This window comes from Mixophyes fleayi, chromosome 7, assembly GCF_038048845.1.
Source record: "Mixophyes fleayi isolate aMixFle1 chromosome 7, aMixFle1.hap1, whole genome shotgun sequence".
NCBI lineage: Eukaryota > Metazoa > Chordata > Amphibia > Anura > Limnodynastidae > Mixophyes > Mixophyes fleayi.
The window spans coordinates 150,968,560-150,987,216 of NC_134408.1; the positions used below are offsets into that span (position 1 = coordinate 150,968,560).

General features: G+C 41.9%; 1 protein-coding gene across 1 annotated transcript in view; it reads right to left on the minus strand.

Moving 5' to 3' along the window:
• Nucleotides 1–18,106, minus strand: part of GLI2 (GLI family zinc finger 2) — a 106,151-nt gene extending 88,045 nt beyond the window's left edge. Inside the window, exon 1 of the mRNA XM_075181143.1 lies at nucleotides 17,679–18,106. The gene's annotated coding sequence lies outside the window, so the exon portion shown is untranslated. The remainder of the gene's footprint in view (nucleotides 1–17,678) is intronic.
• Nucleotides 18,107–18,657: the final 551 nt, after the last annotated feature.

Here is an 18,657-nt window from a genome sequence, read left to right on the forward strand (position 1 = left end):
TCTGATTCTCTTCCCACTCATATCTCCAGGATCTAGTCTCTGATTCTCTTCCCACTCATATCTCCAGGATCTAGTCTCTGATTCTCTTACCACTCATATCTCCAGGATCGAGTCTCTGATTCTCTTCCTACTCATGTCTCCAGGATCTAGTCTCTGATTCTCTTACCACTCATATCTCCAGGAACCAGTCTCTGATTCTCTTCCTACTCATATCTCCAGGATCTAGTCTCTGATTCTCTTCCCACTCATATCTCCAGGATAGATTCTCTGATTCTCTTCCCACTCATATCTCCAGGATCTAGTCTCTGATTCTCTTCCCACTCATATCTCCAGGATCTAGTCTCTGATTCTCTTACCACTCATATCTCCAGGATCTAGTCTCTGATTCTCTTCCTACTCATATCTCCAGGATCTAGTCTCTGATTCTCTTCCCACTCATATCTCCAGGATCGAGTCTCTGATTCTCTTCCCACTCATATCTCCAGGATAGATTCTCTTCCTACTCATATCTCCAGGATCTAGTCTCTGATTCTCTTCCCACTCATATCTCCAGGATCTAGTCTCTGATTCTCTTACCACTCATATCTCCAGGATCGAGTCTCTGATTCTCTTCCTACTCATGTCTCCAGGATCTAGTCTCTGATTCTCTTACCACTCATATCTCCAGGATCTAGTCTCTGATTCTCTTCCTACTCATATCTCCAGGATCTAGTCTCTGATTCTCTTCCCACTCATATCTCCAGGATCTAGTCTCTGATTCTCTTCCCACTCATATCTCCAGGATCTAGTCTCTGATTCTCTTACCACTCATATCTCCAGGATCTAGTCCCTGATTCTCTTCCTACTCATATCTCCAGGATCTAGTCTCTGATTCTCTTACCACTCATATCTCCAGGATCTAGTCTCTGATTCTCTTCCTACTCATATCTTCAGGGTCTAGTCTCTGATTCTCTTCCTACTCATGTCTCCAGGATAGAGTCTCTGATTCTCTTCCCACTCATATCTCCAGGATCTAGTCTCTGATTCTCTTCCCACTCATATCTCCAGGATCTAGTCTCTGATTCTCTTCCCACTCATATCTCCAGGATCTACTCTCTGATTCTCTTCCCACTCATATCTCCAGGATAGAGTCTCTGATTCTCTTCCCACTCATATCTCCAGGATCTAGTCTCTGATTCTCTTCCCACTCATATCTCCATGATCTAGTCTCTGATTCTCTTCCCACTTATATCTCCAGGATAGAGTCTCTGATTCTCTTCCCACTCATATCTCCAGGATCTAGTCTCTGATTCTCTTCCTCAAGCAACCAGACACTCAAAGTCTCCAAGCTTTTAAATCCTCCCTCAAAACACATGTTTTCAGTCAGCCACATAAAAACTCGCTCCACTCACCTTTAGATGGTAAGCTCTTATGCCCTATATGTATCACTTAGTCTGTACAGCTCTGCAGAAGATGTTGGTGTTTTATAATAAATAAGAGCCTCTGCCTATCCTGGCATCAAACATTTCATTTCCATGATAAGCTTGGTAGCTCACATCCGTTGTAATTTCAGCCCATGCTCATATCATGTTCATGTGGACTAACTGGTTTCTGAATACACTAACCCTGAATACAGTAAGAAAACTAGATTGTAAGCTCTATTGGTGCAGGGTCTGGCAAGTTTGGATAAAGCTGTGACTGCTGGCATTATATAAAGGATACCAATAAAAATACATTTCATGGACTCTACATCATCAGTTATTTATATAGCGTCACTAATTCCGCAGCGCTGTACAGAGAACTCACTCACATCAGTCCCTGCCCTATTGGAGCTTACAGTCTAAATTCCCTAACATACACACACACACAGAGGCCAAGGACAATTTTGATAGCAGCCAATTAACCTACCAGTATGTTTTTGGAGTGTGAGAGGAAACTGGAGCACCCAGAGGAAACCCACGCAAACACGGGGAGAACATATAAACTTCACACAGATAAGGCTATGGTCGGGAATCGAACTCAAGACCCTAGTGCTGTGAGGCAGAAGTGCTAACCACTGAGCCACCGTGCAGCCCAACTTGTTTAATCCCTTATCACTAATCAAACTACCAATCCTGTGAAACCGTCCACCGCAGGCTGAGACAACCTGAGACTTCCCAGTATCTGATTATGTGTTAGTGAAATAGACTGTGTCTTACATTGCTTATCTGATCCTGGGAGAATCTGACCTATTGGAGATGGAGGAGAAAGCACTAGTGGGACCGGAATAACTTTGTGCAGGTTATCTGACACTGAGAGCGGTGCCTGACACAGGGATCACAGGGTTAGTAAATCAGACAACCCGGCACAGAGCAGATTCTGACTCAGCACTGACAGCGCAGAGCTTATCTACCACACAACATTATCCAATGTATCCATCAATGGGGCAGGATTGTACACCAGTCAGTAACCAGAGAGGATGCATTATTTGGTATTCCTTAATGTGAAGAGGGGCGGCCTTATCCACTCTGCAAACAAAAAACTTGATTTTTGATGGAGATCAGATTTTGTCCTGAACTTTAAACGAGACGCATTATGCTCCTTCCTGATGCACGTTGGCAGAGAAGCAAATTATTAGCTGCACTTTGTTCAATGTTAAACAAAGCTTCTAACACACAAAGGTGCCACATGTAATACAGACAGTCCTGGTGTCTCCTCACTCTCAGGACACATGTAATACAGACAGTCCCAGTGTCCCCTCACTCTCAGGACACATGTACTACAGACAGTCCCGGTGTCTCCTCACTCTCAGGACACATGTAATACAGACAGTCCCGGTGTCCCCTCACTCTCAGGACACATGTAATACAGACAGTCCCGGTGTCCCCTCACTCTCAGGACACATGTAATACAGACAGTCCCGGTGTCCCCTCACTCTCAGGACACATGTAATACAGACAGTCCCGGTGTTTCCTCACTCTCAGGACACATGTAATACAGACAGTCCCGTGTCCCCTCACTCTCAGGACACATGTAATACAGACAGTCCCGGTGTCCCCTCACTCTAAGGACACATGTAATACAGACAGTCCCGTGTCCCCTTACTCTCAGGACACATGTAATACAGACAGTCCCGGTGTCCCCTCACTCTTTAGGACACTTGTAATACAGACAGTCCCGATATCCCCTCACTCTCAGGACAAATGTAATACAGACAGTCCCGGTGTCCCCTCACTCTCAGGACACATGTAATAAAGACAGCTCCGGTGTCCCCTCACTCTCAGGACACATGTAATACAGACAGTCCTGATGTCCCCTCACTCTCAGGACACGTGTAATACAGACACCCCCGGTGTCCCCTCACTCTCAGGACACGTGTAATACAGACAGTCCCGATGTCCCCTCACTCTCAGGACACGTGTAATAAAGACAGCTCCGGTGTCCCCTCACTATCAGGACACATGTAATACAGACAGTCCCGGTGTCCCCCCACTCTCAGGACACATGTAATACAGACAGTCCCATTATTTAAAGAAAGGTGATAATATAGTGTTAGTAGGTTGGACATTTGATGTGACTTTTACACTTTTGAACATTGAGCCTCTTCATGTCCCTTGATCTCCTCGTACACTTATGAGCAAATCTAGTTGGTGGAGACGGCCCCTGAGAGGGGAGAACAGGCATGAAATCAAGTCAATTAGGGATCATTTGTTATATTTTGGTTGCTAAAAAAGATTTCAAAATCTAGTAAAACTGTTGTTTCCTTGTCTGACTCTCACAGAAGTGAATCTTACTTATTGAAATATCCCCCCTTATACCAGTCCTGCCACATGGTTACAGACAGACACTTAAACTGTTTATGAGAGAGGAAAATCATGACAGATAGTAATTATTGTTTCATACATCGGGGATTCAAAAACTAGTAAAACAAAACTAAAAATGATTTGTGTTTGTAATTTTGTAGAATTATCATTTTAATCTAATACAACCCAATAGAAAAAAAGATTTAACCCGTTCTGGGACTGGTCTACAAATGGGACATTTAGAAAGCACGTGTGATGTCATGGACATTAACCTTTGACCTGAAGTGGCCACAAATCATGTGATTTTGATTTGGTTCTGGGAGTCTGAAAGCCCCTAAATTTAGCTCTCTCCGGAATAAGACACTCACAGAAAGAAGCTATTGAACGTTACAATGACTCATTAAGTTGAACCCAGCAAAAACTGTGACTTTCATGTTGATGCGTGGGCCCGGCCCCTGGATTAGCTGCGCGGGTCTCACCATGTTCATTATACACATTTTCTGGCACGTTAACCCAGCCAGTATCAAAACCTGGAACTGCAACATAATATTCAGGTTGCTGCAAACAGTTTCTAGGGAAACAAAATCTGATCCAATTATACAAAACACATTAGTAAAAGAAATAATGCAATTATTTTCCGCTGCCATTAAACGCCCAGTGATAATATATGTTGAGTCACGTGAGATTTACGGTACAGATGCTTTGGAAGCCTTCGAAGGTCAAAAATGGTTATTTACCAACTGTAAACTGGTAGCGGAATCTGAAGTGGCTTTTTATATTTAGAGGCAGATTTACTAAGACTTCTAAAAAGGAAAACTGGAGCTGTTTCCCATAGCAACCAATCAGAATCTAGCGATCATTTATCTTGTGCATCCTAGAATATGATCGCTGGAAACTAATTGAATGCTATGGGCAACACCTCCACATATGCTTTTTAGAAGTTTTAGTAAATCTAACCCTTAGTCACGTCTACTAACACTAATACTATCCTTCATCATCATCATCATCAACATTTATTTATATAGCGCCAGCAGATTCTGTAGCGCTTTACATTTGGGAACAAACATTAATAAGACAATACTGGGTAATACATACAGACAGAGAGGTAAGAGAACCCTGCTCGCAAGCTTACAATCTATAGGACAATGGGAGTTAGAAACACAAGGGCATGTGCTACATCATATTGCACACTGGACCAGCTAGAACGCAAAGGTAAAAGTACTGAGTGGGGGGTGTGTGTTGCAGTGTTGGTCAGAAGGTTGTTGTCTTGCGTTAGCAGTGTAGAGGATGGTAATAGGGTAATCTAAAGAAATTAAGATGGTGGCTGAGGAATATCATAAACTTGTCTGAAGAGGTGGGTTTTCAGTGAACGCTTGAAGGTTTGAAGACTAGAGGAAAGTCTTACTGTGCGAGGGAGGGAATTCCACAACGTGGGTGCAGCCCGAAAAAAAGTCCTGTAACTGGGAATGAGAGAAAGTAATGAGAGTGGAAGAGAGACGCAGATCTTGTGCAGAACGGAAGTGTCGAGTAGGGAGATATTATGAGACAAGTGAGGAGATTTATGTCTGTGCAATTTTGTTGACGGCCTTGTATGTTAGTAGAAGAATTTTATATTGGATTCGTTTAAATACAGGCAGCCAATGTAGAGACTGACAGAGCGGCTCAGCAGAGGAAGAACGGTTTGCAAGGAAAATCAATCTAGCAGTTTTTGTCTTCTACAATACTGATCATTCTGACCTCATCATTTTTATAAATATCGTGAGAATTAGGAGCCATCTGGACTGAGTTTATCATATGTGTCAGTGTTTTATTATACACTTATTACATGCTCCATATAAAATGTACCTGGATCTTCTCACCAAAAACGCAAACAGTTGCCCCAATCACACAGACGTGACGCAGGGAGCGGTTCCATGGGCTTCCTGCTCATCATGTCAAAAAACAGCACTTGGCATTTTTGCAAATTTTTACAAACGGCCAGTGTCTCCATAAAAAATGTAAATATACTTAAAACAGTCGACTTTATTGAAGAAGCTACAACTACTTATCTTTCCTGCATATAGGTTAGTATGTGTCTATACATAGGTAAAAAGGGAAAAGTACATCAGAAAGTGCATATGTGTACGGCATAAAAGCCGAAGAGAAAAGTGCGCAAATAGAGTAAAGGGTTAAGAATAGAGAACAGAGCGTGCAGAAAACCCAGGGCGAGGAATCCATATTAAACTCAACAGCTGCACAATCCGGCTCTCGGCTCGTTAATGTGGAGCCTGCACAAGATACCCCATAAAATCATTGCTATTCATGGCCTCTAATAGCCATTAAAATTCAATCAATTCAGCTTAACACAAGTGTACTCCAGGCATCCTCGCAACCCCTCTAGATGTGTCTCCATGCCTCCGTTTGTGGAGCACACAATGCCATAAGTCAAAGAGTCACCGCAGAGAGCAGCTAGAGAGGGGACGATGCCTCCGAATCTAGGGCCTGGCACTTGTCTTGAGGGCACTCCACTTCTCGCGTACTCAGAAAAACAACTTGTTCTTTACCCTCCGGGTCTGCAGCCGCAGGGAAAGGGTTAAACAGACGCGTTCTTCCCAAGAAGACAGAATTACTCTACCGCAAGATAATAGCACACACATGTATAAATGAAGTGCACATAATTCAGCATTTATTCAGGTAACATGAGATGTGCAAAAATGCCTTCACACGGAAATCGATAAAATGAAACGATAATTATGAAAGTCCTGCCAAAATGCAGCATTTAACAGGACTCAAACGGCAAATTGACCACAACACCGAGACCCAAATGTACGTTGCAGTATAAAGATCACAGCTCTTAGCTGAAATCAATATACAGTCACTCAAATCACTAGGAACTAATGACATCACAGTGATGTCACTAGTTCTTAGCAACCTGAATATTAACTTGGGTCTCAGTGATGTCACTTGTTCTTAGTGAACTGGATAAGTACTGGTTCAGCCCATAACATGACCTCTCCGTTGTGGGCAGGCAACAGGTACACTTTAAATCATTCCATGTACCAATGAGACACAATATTACATTACGGTACAATATATAGTGGAACATAATAAGATACCAACACAATCTTGATGAATAGAGCATGAAACAGGTAGCGCTTGTTATGAAGATAAATGGCTCTCGGCTCCTCACTCTGTTGGTTTAGATCTTGGGGACAGACTAGAGGCGGAATTAAAATTTGTTAAGTATAGGAGCCCAGGATCAGAACCTCGCCCTTAGTCTCAGCTTAATCCCACTCCAAAATGTTACGCTCCAGCCCACCGCTCACATCAGACTCTGTTTCAACTCCAAAACCTCAAAATGCTGTTAATGAAAATGAGCTCATGGAGAGACGCGGAGGATTTACGAGAAGTGCTTCCCGCTCGGCATTTCATTCTGCTGACCTGATGCAAACTGGGATCACCTGGGACTCCAATGGCTGCCGTTCCCCGGACCTTTATCTCCCACTGCATGAATTACGGGGAAAGGCAGAATAAGATATTGCAAATAATCCTTTCTGGAAGGCTGCGGACGGCAGCCAGGACCCTGATCCAAATGTCTCCAATTACGAGGACAGAAAAGTTGAAAATAGCTCAGGTTAGGGGTTTACGGTGCCGATTTATTAAATGTCGCAATGGCGCTATAGTATTTTACCTCTTCGCCCTATACATCAAAGGGTTACTGATAGCGAAAGCCGTTGCACGGGGAAGTCTATTTAAGTGTCGCCACAGTTTGTTTCAATGTTTTTAAATATTTTATGTTTATTTATATTTATTTTTTTTATCTGTTGTTAACCTTTTTTTTAAATTAGAGGCTTGACGGCTTCATACGCGCACGTCAGAGACAAAGCTGTATTTTAACCCTTGTCACTCCGGTCCAGTATCGCTCAAAAGTCTTGTTTACATTTTTCAGTTAAATTGCAGAAATAAATGATTATTGTTTTTTATCAGTGTGATAAAAAAATATTCTTATTGCCACAATTTGACTACTAGGCCGCTATGTCTCAAACACATCCGCGATGGATGACAAATAAAGCGCGCAGACTTTAGTGCACTGCGCCAAGCACTGGATGAATATACTAAGGCGCATTGTCTGAAACTATCTGTAAAACGTGGGCTCAGGTTGAAGCTGCTTTAATAGAAGCTAAACAGGCTTCCCGCTCCCAAACTTCCAGGGGCTGGGAACGTGGAGTAATGCGAATAGAACATCATTTCTTTACCGCCCCTTGGCCCATTCTTTCTAACCACTGGAACTCTGCATTGAGCACAATAGAAGTGTCAATCGTCCTTTATCCTCATGCTAATCTCCGGGAACAGACAGTAACACTACACTTCCCAGCAAATCGCTCAACAGCAAAAAGAAAGACTCAACAATTTACTAGCCACAAAGGGGTTAAAAACTCCCAATTTAAGTCATTATTCCTCTTCCCTCCCCCTGCCCCCGGCTCCGTTGTGTCACTAGACCTTAAATACAGCCATCACCGGCTTATACAGAGATTACGTTCAAGGACTGTGGGCGAACGCTATAATATTTTCCAAGTTTCTTGCTTGTAAATTCAGTTTTAGTCACCGTGTCCTATTTGGTGGTTACGTGTCTGCTAACCCTTGTTCCGTAGAAGTTCCCCTGTCCCAAAATGAACCTCTCCAAATTCCTAAACATCCTCCTCTTCTGTGCACCTTTATATTGTTTGGTTGTTTATTTCATCAGAGAAGAAGAGAATGGAGATTTCAACATGCAAAACTACACTAAAAGACAAAGAAAGTGGGCTCTGGACCAAAGAGCTTCCAATCTAACCAGCAAGACATGCAGTGTGTTCCCTTGCCAATATATATACATACATGCCATCTGACATACAATGTATCACACCGCACATTACGTTCAATGTTTATTACATGACATTTATCATTACAACCAGTTAATCCTTTGATGAATACAGAAGCACAGAATACACTGGGGCTACATGAATAATACATATAATATAAGAGGCTAAAATATAGCCAGAGGTCATAAAATGTACTGCTGTGTCTTAACACTGATATTATGGGTAATGTGCGGCCCTTTTTAAGTTTACAGGCCCCTGATGTATGTCAGGTTGCCTATAACTGGCTGAAAGCAACATGCGGCACTTCTAGTACTAGAAATATTACATCAGCCTGGGGCCATTGGGCATCAGTGTGTTCAGCGGATGTTATAACGGCCCGTAGGGTGTTGGACCGCAGTGCTTTCAGCAGATGTTATAACGGCCCGTAGGATGCTGGACCGCAGTGTGTTCAGCGGATGTTATAATGGCCCGTAGGATGATGGACCGCAGTGCGTTCAGCAGATGTTATAACGGCCAGTAGGATTCTGGACCGCAGTGTGTTCAGCGGATGTTATAATGGCCCGTAGGATGTTGGACCGCAGTGTGTTCAGCGGATGTTATAATGGCCCGTAGGATGTTGGACCGCAGTGTGTTCAGCGGATGTTATAACGGCCCGTAGGGTGTTGGACCGCACTGCGTTCAGTGGATGTTATAACGGCCCGTAGGATGTTGGACCGCAGTGCGCTCAGTAGGTATTACATCGGCATATGGGGCGTAGTTCTGTAGTGCGTTCAGTAGGTATTACATCAGCCCATGGGGCGTTGGACCGCAGTGCATTCAGAGGAATATGTCTACTGCTTCAAAGCTTGTTAAAATATTGACCAATAGAGCACCATCATAAAGACTCTTTTTTAGTGATAATCGGGGTATTTTCTAATAAGTACCAGAGAAACCAATAATCCAACAAGTAATGTTCATGGACTATCTGGCATTTGCTACATATACGAGCAGTATTGTTATAGTGCTAATTATAGCGACCAATTGATCAATATATCTGGAAGCTGCAGACGTGATCCACGCAGGACAACACATCACAGAATGATGTAAAACTGCCTGTGATCATGTGATCTAAGTCTGTCTTACAGTACTAAAGCGCAGTCATGTCCTTTCTACGCTGTACGCTGGGCGCACTGCTGGATGAAATATTCAAGCCGCAGAATTAAGAAGCAATAGTATTATTAAGTATTAATAGTATTACGAACCAGAGGTTCTGCAGCAGCTGAGTCAGAGGACCTGTGTGTTCTATGTGTACAGAGAACATCTAAACGAATAAACACGCTGAGTAAGCCCAGTGTACAATGTCCAATTTATTACCGATCACAAACTAAAAATCCAGTTGATTTCTAAAATCTCTTTCTGTGAGTTCTGTTAAACAAACATCAGAGCGCGGTGAGCAACTAATCAATCCGCCCTGTAGCTTTCACTGCTGTATATTTTGGATTACTCCCCTTATTTACTTTATTTTTTGGCACAAACCCTTCACAGCCAGTACAATATTTGTTTAAATGCTCTTTCATGCAGTGTGCTAAAATATATTTTTTTCTTCTCTCCAGAATTCTTGCACAATGAAAGAGTCAGTTTATAACTCGGGAGTCTGATCCTGGGCTACACGGCACAATCATTTTTAGAGGGAAAAGCTCCATAACAAGTTGTAGAGTAACAAGACATAAGTTCTCCTAGAGATGTTTTACTTTCACCAAAAAATCTGCACCTTTCAGCCCCGTAATGTAGAAGAAAATATTGTAAACCGAGCGGGTATTACAATATATTCCTACAAGTTATTTTCGCTTGTCATTCTTGGCATGACTCTCAATTCTCACAAATAAATCTGACACCTTATACCTGCCGAAACCTGCAGGATCCGAGGCATCACCCAGACTGTGCGCCTATCGAGACCAGTTAGGCTGTGGCCAGCTGAGGATGGTGACACGGATGAAGTCTGTTGGGGATTCGATATCTTGGGAACCTTTTCATGGTCTGACATGAACGTGCTTCAGAGGTGATGTCATGAGGACCTCACAAGTCTATTCAAAGTTCAAAAGACCTCGGGGGAAAATCTGAGGCTTCCAAAACAGTCCAAAAAATAATCTGGGTGCTGTAAAAATGTCATTACACAGTACAGAAGAGAATCCTGATATAAGATGAGGATTGGTATAGAGTAGAGATGTTCACTGACCCCCGTGTTCTGGTTTTGGTTTTGGCAAAACCGCCCTTGCGTTTTTTGGTTTTGGATCCCATTTTTTTTTTTTGCTAAAATCACATATTTTTGCTTCCCCCCCCCCCCCTACATTATTATTAACCTCAATAACACTAATTTCAAGTCATTTGCAGTCAACTTTGACCACCTCAAAGGTCACAATATTATTTTCATACACTTTCAAACAAATACTGCAGATTTAGAAGACCAAGCCTGCCAGACCTATTATTTGTATTTCAGCAATGACAATTAGCAATGGAGCTCTCCTCTTTGTGTGTTACTTATATAACACAGTGCAATGTGACTGCAGATTTAGAAGACCAAGCCTGCCAGACCTATTACGTTAAAAACGTTTTGCCTCGTTTTCAATTCCAAGGGTGCACAAAAGTACCAAGCCGGCTCGGCTCGGTACTCGGATCTGCTAAGTTCAGGGGTCTTCGGTTCTTGGGGAACCGAGCCTGAGCATCTCTAGTATAGGGGCACAGTCTAGCACTGGTCATACAGATATTAATGCAGTTAATATACAAGTGTTCATTAGAAAATAAAAAGATTTGTTTTGCAGCAGCCAGAAAGCTACAGATAGACGTATGTAGATGATATCACCGGACGATAGGGGCCGGAGACCAGAACTGACCCTTGTCGTGACGCATGCCTGTCAATGGTTAGGAGGATGGAGACCTGTATTTACATGGGCCAATGTCTTGAGCTGCACAAGGACGAGTTTATGTTATTTTTAGATATTTTCTGAGTAAAGCGGCCCGACCCAGTAGCCCATTTACCCCCTAAACCAATAGACCAGGAAAAGTCTCCCAGTCGCCTCTTATAGTTCAGGCTAAATTAAATGCATTGATGCCACCTTCCGTATTCCTTCCACCAACCATGATGCCACTTTAGAACCTTTGCATAGTAGAAGCTTGACGAAAACGAACTCTGTTCCTGCACATAAAACCTACCGGGCAGAACAGGACACTTTATGACACATATCTACGGATATTCCTGGAAGACCCCCCCCTCACCCCTCACCCACTCCCAAATGCCAGAGACAACAGATTCATGAGTCATTCCAGAGTTTTACAATGATGACGGGGCATAGAGCGGTTCCTTTCTGTTTTAACACAAAGTCATTTATGCTAATTGCTAATTGAGGTTTAAAGACAACTGTGTAGTTTAATTCCGGCTTAAAAGCTTCACTTGAACATTTTGCAACCAAAAGAAAATTGAACAAAAAAAAACCTATAAAGACTTATCCATTAGTCATCGATTTATAAATGTGAACGGGAGAAACAGTATTAAATTCCGACCTACAAATTATTCTAGATGTTTACAGACAGAGATAACATATAGATTGTAAGCTTTCAAGCAGGGTTCTCTTACCTCTCTGTCTGTATGTATTACCCAGTATTGTCTTATTAATGTTTGTTCCCAATTGTAAAGCGCTACGGAATTTGCTGGCGCTATATAAATGTTGATGATGATGATGATAACATTAAGCTGTGTGTGATCTGTAACCAATGAATCAACATGGGAGAGGCCACAATTGCAACTTTTAGGGCTAGATTTACTAAGCTGCTGATTTGAAAAAGTGGAGATGTTGCTTATAGCAACCAATCAGATTCTAGCTATCATTTTGTAGAAGGTATTAAATAAATGAAAGCTAGAATCTGATTGGTTGCTATAGGCAACATCCCCACTTTTTCAAACCCGCAGCTTAGTAAATCTAGCCCTTAGACTTTAAGTAAAGCGCCGACATATTATGGAGTGGTGTACAATGAGGGGATCATAACGCAAACATACTACACAGAATGACATGAACAGAAGGTAACGATGGCCTTGTTTCGGTGAGCTTACAATCTAAGAGATGTTGGGAACAACTGATACATAAGGTAACTGGTCGCAAAGAGATTGTGTAGTTTGTCTCTTGCGGTCAACCACACAAAATAGCGCGACTAAAGATAGCCAGCCGTGAACATACTGGGCCTGATTCATTAAGGAAAGTAAAGCACAAAAAAGGAGTAACTTTGCACCTTGGTAAAAAAAATGTTACATTGGAGGGGAAGTAAATTCAAAATGTGATGGCAGATTTATAGCTGGGGTTGGGCATGTCCTAGAAAATATATAGTGTAAACATAAAAGCTATCAAGTATTTGTGCGCTACATGGAAAAGCAGCCAGTATTTATCTTATGTGCCAAATAATAAACTAATTTGCACCCCTTGGATTGTAACATGGTTTGTCCAGGAGAAAAGTTACTCCTATTTTTGCCTTACTTTCCTTAATGACTCAGGCCCACTATGCAGTTTAAAAAAAAAGCTGTGATTTCCACACGGGTTATGGTTATATGAGCAATTTTACCCATGATTGATCATAAGCAACCTCAGTCAATATTGCATATTGAAATTTCTTCCATCAGTCGCAAGACAATGCAACAAGTGTAGACAGGCTGATAAGGAGATGTGTGTTACATTACTGAGACTAAACTCACGAGGTTCTGACCTGTGGTTAGGTCACAATCACCCATGCGGCCCTAACAAGCCGTCATTTCTACAGGTTAAAGAGCCAATTCAATAATAAGGGTTCACTTTATAGAAATAGAAGATGATTACTTTAGGATCTGTCAGTGGACCAATAGGGAAAGAGGTAACAAAACCATTTAACGGGCTCATGTTTCGCTGTTCTGAGAATCCACAATTTTTCACGGTACTCCAGGAAAGAACTTTGTTTTGTGAAGACTGTGACTATTCCCAGGAAACCTGTAATAGGATTGGCGTCCGGATACCCTTCTGCTCCAGACTCATCGCAGATCAGGTTGCAACAGGGAGATTTTTAGCATTCCACAGCAAAATGACTACTTAAAAAGATCACTCCCCATCCCAAAATACCAGCACATTATTGCTTTGAATGTGGATTGCGATCAGCTGTGGAAAATGTTGAATTAACATACGATCTGGGTGTACAGACGTGTCTACCAGCACCTTGCTTTGTTTTATTCACATAGCTCTAACTTATATCACAGTAGAAATACATTTTTTTCATTAAACTTAAAGCATTTACATGGCACTGCTCTCCATAACAGTAACAGACAATTGTTTTCAGGTCGCTTGCACGTTCCGTAAGGACATACAGATTAATTTAAGGCTCAGATGACAGCAAAACCTAATAAGCAAACATTGGTAGATTATTTGTTAATATAATAAATCAAAAATAAAATATCCTGACCCAACTTTGCCAAGAACTCTCAATAAACTTCTGCAGCTTATGGAAAGTTTTATTACTTGATTTGGTGGGGAGGGGGGTGGGGGGGTAAATTTCTGGGGGTGTCCTGGTCAGTCCGCCTGTCAGTGCAGTGAAAGTAGGACGACGCAGATTGTGCATGATTACCGGCAAATTATACATGGAAAGGGGATTTACATTAGATCACACAGGCTGGAAGTTATGTGGCTGAGGCTGGAATCAAAGCCACAAGTTTGTGTGTTTAAGACCAATACCTTAACCAGTAGGGCCGCTAGCGCTCCACACAATATATATATTTCACAGAAAGTGTGAACCTGTATCAGAAGACATCTGCTAAGACCTGCGATTAGTTACAAGATTCATAACAAGGGGAATCTTAGCTAAAATCAATAGGAGTCTGTTGGATCACGTTTATGGACTTCCAATAAGCTCGGTAAGAAAATGAAAAATGGGCTGTAACCGTTAGCAACAAATTGCATAATAGCTGTGATTAATCTAGCGCATAGCAGACGGATGAAACAATATATATGATTGATTGCTGAGTTATAGAATGTGTATAATACTTTGCTGTTTACCTACAGTTGAACGCAAGAAAAACGCAAGGACAATCCTAGTAGCCGTATGGGCCTCACTGTCTGTCCCTACTTTAATGCCAGTTATTCAGAACACAATATTTTGCATTTTTGGACACCAGAAATCTACAAGGGACTATACACTAGGTACATCACAACACACGCTCAGTGTATAGAGCCATATTATTACTATTAAGAATTTATAGATATATCTTCCTATATTCTAAAATATCAAAGACCAAACATAGGACCTAAAGTGCATGTTTTATGCAGAGGGTAAAAGGAATATTAGCCCCGGTCCAAAAACCTCACAGCCAATCACTGCGGCACTAACAGATCAACCACAATAAGAATAAGAATAATAAATACTAGTCAATCGTTTGAGAAAAGCATTTTCAGGAGCAAAAACGGAGACATAAATGTGACAACTGAAATATAAAATAAAATAAAGTACAAGCGTCCATGATCTTAAGGTCCCTTTGTCAGGACATGTTGTGTACTGTATGATTAGCCTCTATCATCCTCTCTGACACAGACACTGGATGTAAATGCAGCAGGAAGTAAAAAAAAAAGATCTCCCCGCAGTGTAGATTTAAGAGAAAGAAATTAAAAAGTAACTGCAAAAATGTTCATTCATGTAAACAACCCGTCACCTAGACCGAGATCTTTATTTGGTGTTTTAGTCCCTGAGTGGTTTATGTGGGATGCAGTTACTCTGCTGATGGCCATTATAGAAATCATCAACTATCCAACCGCAGGTCCCAGCCAGCCCTGGTCACAGATCTCCCAGCTGGGTGTCTATTGTACAGTGCATTTATCATGGAATTTACAACCTGTCCATCACAGCAATCTCCTGTCTCCAAATCAGCCTAAGATAACTGCCGAAAACTGGTCAGCGAGACAATACTTGCAGAAATCTCTTGTACAACAAGACTTCATCCAACGGACAAAGCTATTGGGACACAAAACTTTATGGTTATTAAATTGAAAACATATTTATTCTTACTTGTATGTTCCTTTATTGGTAGATGAAAGGCCATATACAAATTAAACACAATTACATGGTGTACAATGGGGTCAGTTATCACAGAGGTGACCGTAAAACATTCTCAAAATCTTGTGTCTCTAAAGTGCAACTTTCGAAATAAAACTCAAATATATTGTTCCTTTTAAAATTTCGGGTAGTTGGCAGTAGATCTGCACTGTTTTCAGCAAAAATTATTTGTAAAGTTTTGTTTTCAACAAGGAATATGTATAAAAATATATATATTTTTTTAAAGCAATTGACATACCAAAATAAAAAGCAACTATTTCCCTGTATAAAATGGAAGATTATGTATTTAGTTATGCTGACAAAGGATTCTCACTCTCTGTTTTCAAAAGTCTATGTTCAGAGTGACCTTTATTTTAGAATATATTGAATTTTAGCTTGTTGTACATGTTATATACTTGTGTCTGTAATCTCTTGATGACTCTGTGCTCCTATGCACTCTGTAGCTATTGCATCCATAATGTGTTTCCTACTAGATTGTGAGGGATTAAGTCTAAAACAAACTTTCCTCACAAGCTCCCGAACCCTGCACAAAATGTTGGTTAAAAGGACGGTTTAATGCAAACAATGGACTGCTGTCATTTCCTTTATGCTGAATAACTGAGGTTATTACTGTTGCAGAAATAGACTGGACGCAGTTTTGGAGCAGTATTTGGGACCAGGTTTGGAGCAGTTGTTGGGACCAGGTTTGGAGCAGTTGTTGGGACCAGGTTTGGAGCAGTTGTTGGGACCAGGTTTGGAGCAGTTGTTGGGACCAGGTTTGGAGCAGTATTTGGGACCAGGTTTGGAGCAGTTGTTGGGACCAGGTTTGGAACACGCTCTTGCAGCTGATAAATAGTTAAATGTGTGCAGACATTAGAGGCTAGGAAGTGATTGCACATTCCTGCTCACCCTGTATGACTCCCAGCTGCCTGCTGTTCTGCTTAACATGTGGCCTCCTCCAGTCTGTGTTATTTCATGTTTACAACTGGAGAGCAATCTCCTCTTTATAGATAACTGTTACATGAACTTTTAACACCTTCTGTACCCAGATCGGGCACTTCCACCCCCCACCTTACTAAGCACCTCTCAGCAGGGGCTGGGGGATTTGGTTGGATGGTTCAAGCAGTTGTTCCCTCTCTTCACTCAAGAGGTGACAATGATAATGCCAGACACAAAAACTTCAACCATCTCTTAGAGGCATAAAGGTGACGTTTCATCCAGAGAAAGCTGCAGTTACTTTGTAGCAGATAAAAGAGGGATTGTGTGAATTGTTTCCTGGCATTGTCTGTGACCCAGAGAAGGTTCTGTCATTGTTCTGTGACCTGCTCTGGCAGCTAGAAGGGTATAGAGGGACCGCTAGATGATAATGGGACTCACATATATATATATATATATATATATACACTATGCTGCTGTGTGAGGGGAGACACCCCCCAAATACCCTCTGCCTGACATGCAATGGACACATATGTGCAGATGCTGGGTGACAAATGACAGCATTGGAGCTACTTGGCGATATCCTACATTCCATGCTAAGCAAAGCCCCCATTTGGTGTAAGACTATATTCCGAGAGGACCAAGTAAAACTTTAGAATCCAGCCCAGTAGGTGGATATAACAGGATTACTATTATTATTATTAAAAGGTTATTCCACAGAATAATAATAATAAAAAAAACAATGTTATTCCACAGAATAATAATAATAATAATAATAATAATATGTTATTCCACAGAATAATAATAATAATAATAATAATAATAAGTTATTCCACAGAATTCTACAATTTGGAACTAGTACAGGGATAAAACAAGACTGAGTATTATCAAACAAAGAGGGAATTGGACCCCGCTCAGAATCTAAATGAAAACAGGATACATTTGATCCATGACTTTAGTGAGTGAATATAAAGCTTCTATTTAAATAAAAAGTAATTTCTTTAGTAAACACACAGTCATGTAGGATACAGGGCACCCTGTACTTGGAGTTGTGCTGGCATAGGGTACTTACCTCTGGGTACAAGGAGGTATGGCCAAATACAAGTTCAGGTGGGCAATTATTCTTTCCCAGAGCCAATATCCAGCGGGCATGTGGCGACCCCCGGGGGTAAGTCCTGCTCAGGAAGAGAAGGTTCTGGAGGGGTCCATAGTCAGAGGTTGTACCACCCCTCACACAACCACAACTAGTGAGGACCTCGATCTACTTATCCATCATCTGGAGGTGGTCCATGAGCGCACAGCTGGCGCAGGTCTCTGCGTTAGCGCACAGTCAGCGCTGCGTCAGCGCACGGCCAGCGGGTCCTGGGGAAGCGCAGTGCGCGGCGGGGAGACGCAGCCGAAGTCCCGGGGAAGTTGAATGCAGTATAAAGTTTGGAGTCCTCCCCCTGTGTCACACTCCCCTCTCACTGGAGTCAGATGATCTGAACCCATTACTTCAGTCCTGACTGATCTGTTTTCAATCTACCCCTCCTCCCCCCTCACTGCACCTCCCCCCCCCCCAGCCCTGGCTGCTTCCCCCCTCGGTGACTGCGACCATTTGCTGCTCCAGATGGGAAGTGGGGCTTATTAACTAGCTGTGCTCAGGCACTGAAGGGTTAACGCCTAATAAGGTGCCCGGATGATGATACAGATCAGTTCTGCAGAGCATGCTTCCACTAGTGCAGACTCTGCCATTACTCATCCTTCCTCCCAGGACAGAGGTAAGTACAGAGGGGGTTAGAAGTGACTGAAATCACAAACAACTGTTTTTGCTTTATTTATAAAATAAATCTACTGAACAATCTATTTCCAGCAGTGGAGGCTGGGGCTGACCCTTGTTTGCAGGGCAGTGTGATTTATAGAGCTCTGCAGAGTATATATATTTATATCAGGCTTGTTAAATAAATGTGGACTTTGTAGAATATATGTTTGCAGAGAGTATGGAAATCTTAGTGTAAGAAATTAGCTGAACCTACCCCTAACTCACAGCTAAAGGTCTGGTCTGTCCCATG